This window comes from Trichosurus vulpecula, chromosome 8 (genome assembly GCF_011100635.1).
Source record: "Trichosurus vulpecula isolate mTriVul1 chromosome 8, mTriVul1.pri, whole genome shotgun sequence".
NCBI lineage: Eukaryota > Metazoa > Chordata > Mammalia > Diprotodontia > Phalangeridae > Trichosurus > Trichosurus vulpecula.
The window spans coordinates 123,943,739-123,947,390 of NC_050580.1; the positions used below are offsets into that span (position 1 = coordinate 123,943,739).

General features: G+C 46.2%; 1 non-coding gene across 1 annotated transcript; it reads right to left on the reverse strand.

Moving 5' to 3' along the window:
- Positions 1-3,220: 3,220 nt before the first annotated feature.
- On the reverse strand, positions 3,221-3,293 carry TRNAR-UCG. Its single transcript has one exon. It is a non-coding gene; the product is annotated as a tRNA-Arg (tRNA).
- Positions 3,294-3,652: the final 359 nt, after the last annotated feature.

The following is a 3,652-nucleotide window of genomic DNA, read 5'->3' on the forward strand; positions in this document are numbered from 1 at the left end:
CTTGACGTCTTTATTTTACAGTGTTAGGCGGGCTCTGAGAGGCAGCCTGGCATAGTGGAGAGAGGGCTGTGCTCAAAGCCAGGAAGAGCTGGATTCAACTGAAACCTACTGGCTGTATGACCCTGGGCAAGTCTCTCAACCTATCAGTTCTCTAGGCAACTCTGTAAGACTACAAATTGCAAAGGAAGGGCCAATCTGCATGGGGAAAAGGTGTTTCTTTACCTGAGAGTTTCTCTATGCTAATACAATCTCAGATCCAGTTCCCATCCCTGTAAGTAGGATCGACTGAGAAGCTAGGCCAGAAAAGATTAGAAGCTCTCAAAAAACCAAAATCTGAGAAGGAAACAAGAGTGCCATTTAAAGGGTCCAGTGTGGACTAACATAGTAAAAGTTTTTTAAAAACCTGCAGAAGAGGAAATACAGGTAAGATAATAGGAGGTGGATACAAAAGAATGGCATGGGTCTGTAATTTCAAGAATATTAATGCAAAGAATGAGCTGAAGCTGATGAGGAAAGTTAGGAATAACAAAAAGTAGGGTTTGTTTTAGTTATATCAGGGGAAAGGAATGAGAGTTTATTAAGTGCCTATAGTGTATTGTGCTACAAGCTTTACAAATATTATCTCATTGTATCTTCATAACAACCCTGTGAGGTAGGTGCTCTTATGATCCTTACTTTACAGCTGAGGAAACTGAGGCAGAGAACACTTAAGTGATTTGTCCAGAGTCACACAAACTAGTAAGTGTCTGATGCCAGATTTGAGCTTAGGCCTTCCCAACTCCAGGTTCAGCACTCTATCCATGGAGCTTCCCAGCTGCCTCAAAGAAAGAGAAGACAAAGAAAGGATAGAACCAAGAAGAAAGAAAGAAATGGGGGAGGGGGGGAAGCTAGAAACACTGCTTGGGGCAGATGAGTTAATAGTTGACATCAAAGAGACGACATAACTAGCCAATTTTTTCTTTGTTTTTGTTTCTTCTAAGGAACATGTTCTTAGGACTGGAAAGGACAGAATAAAAATGGCTAATAGGGAGTTGGCCCTGATGAGAGTAATGGAGCATCCGGCTGACTGAGCATTTCAAGTTATCTGGCCTTGGGTACTGAAGAAACATATATTTGTGGTTGCTGAGCCACCGATAGTGATACTTGAATGAGTGAAGAAATTGGGACTGTTGAACTGGAAAAAAGGAAAAGGGTTCAATCTTCCAAAAAGGGAAGAGAATGAAGTCTGCCAAGTATCAGCCAGTGAACTTGACTTTGACTCTGGGCTAAATTCTAGAATCAATTATTAAAGGGATGGTTAATAACCATCTAGAAAAGGAGGCAGTGATGGCCAAGAGCCAGGATGACCATATCAAAAAACAATCATTCCAGATTAACCTATTTCCTTCTTTGGAAAGAGTTCCTAAACTGGTAGATTAAAGGGATACTATAGATATAGTTTATCCAGATTTTAATGAAGCACTTGATAAAGTCTCTCAGAGTATCCTGGGGGGGGGAGGGGCACGGTGAGGAATGTGTTCATTCTGGGCATCACATCCTAGAAAGGATGCTGATAAGGTGGAGAGCCAAAGAGAAGGCATAACTGCCCATTTTAAATTTTGCTTGTTTCCTCTGCTAAAGAATATGTTCTTTGGGCAGTGAGGGCCTGAAGTTCGTGCATCATGAAGATAGGTTGAGGGAGTTAGTGGTGGACTATGATCAATCAATCTACAAACATTTATGTATTAAACACCCACAGCATATAGAGAGAATGGTGGCTAGGAAAGAGAGTCTAGCCAGTCATAGGCATTGTAAATGAATGGAACCATAGAGGTAGGCAGGAGCTTACATTCTTTTGGAGGGAGAAAACATATACACAGATAAGTAAATAGAAAGAAAACTAATAAAAGGGAAAAACAAACGACAAAAAACCAAAAGGATCAGGAAGGCCTCCCAGAAAGGGTGTTTCAGCTGAACTTCCAGGGAGGCAGGATTAGGCAAGCTCTGCTTGGCCCCTGGGCAGAACGAAGGGCAGTGAGTAGGGAGAAGTTACCAAGCAGCAAATTTATACTTGATATAAGGAAAAACTTCTAAACAATCAGGCATATACAAAAGTTGGAAAGGAAGCCTCCTGGGTTCCCCCTCATTAACTTTACATAGTATTGCAGAGCTGAAAGGGATTTCAGAAGCCACCTAAATCCTACTCTCTCATTTGTAAGTCAGACCCAAAGATATTAAGTGACTTAAGGTCTCCGGGGCATCATGGACAGGACATGGAATTTGAACTCACAACACAGGACTTTAGAAGCAGTTTTTTCTACTGTATTATATTCCTGTCTCTAAGCAATGAATGAAAGATCACTCAGCCGTCATGGATAAATGTAGAGGACCTACTTGGTCAGGTACGGGTTGTACTAGATGGCCTCTGAAACCCTTTCCAGTCAATAAAGAGGCGACCGTTTATTAAGCAACTGTTAGGTGCCGGTCACCGCGTTAGGCACCAGGGATGCAGGAACAACAGTGGGACAGTCCCTGCCTTCAGAGAGCTTATATTCTACTGGGAAGGGCAGAGTGCATATGCATAGATAAGTCAATGCAAGTTACGTAGAAATAAGTCGAAAGCGATGTGGCTGGAACATTAACCACGAAGAGGCCTCCAGAAACAGAAGGCATTTGGGCTGAGCTTTGCAGGGAGGTGGGAGTTCTCTGGAGGTGAGAAGGGAGGGCATCCCAAGCGTGGACTGGGAACTGCAAATAGGCCAATTGGTCTGGGGCGAGTGCAATGGAGCCAGCCTGGGAAGGTGGACTGAAGCCGGCTGGTGAAAGGGCTTTGAAGGCTGGTATTTTAACCTGGCCGCGATGGGGCCGTCCTAAGCCAGGCGACTGGCCTGTCCCTGCTTGTTACTGGAATAACTCTGCAGGGCCCGGTCTGCTAAAAGCGCTTTCTGGGGCGGGAAGGACGTGGTGAGCAAGTGATCGTATTGTTTTTCTGGCTTCCAAAGCCAGCGCTTCTTTCCACCGGTAGAAGTGGTTCCATGAGGTTGTGACCGTAGCCTTTAAGATGTTAAAAATTGTCACTAATTTCTGTAATTAAAAGCAATTAGTGCATAGCAATTGGTGATATTGCCCTATTTTATAAAATTGGAGGTCGGTCCCGTTGCAGGTATCCAAAATTTTCTCGTTTATATTATTTGATAAAGATTCACAGGGGTGAAAAAAAGCCCTCTCCGAAGGCTCTGAACGACCGCGGCAGGACTCGAACCTGCAATCTTCTGATCCGAAGTCAGACGCCTTATCCATTAGGCCACGCGGCCTCACGTAAGCCAGGCCTTTCGAGCTGATTTAGAAAGACGCGTCACCGCCTGGTGCTTCGTTCTAGACCAATCTCCGGGTCTAGAGGAGGAAGGGGGCGGGACGTAAACAGGTTCCTGAGGCTGCGCGCTGTGCGGGGAGGGTCCGGCCGGGCGCGGGTGGGCTTGTCTTCTTGCCTTTGCTTTTCTTCCCTTCCTTTGCTGCCTCGTCCCTTCCTAACCGCTGCCGGCCCGGCCATTGCGCTCTCCCTCATTTCCCCCCTCCTCCGTCGCCTCGGCCCGAGGAAGCGGCGGGAGCTCGAACTCCGCGGGGCTGCCGGGCCCGAGGCGGCGGCGGCGGCGCGGGCGGGGCCGGGCGGGGC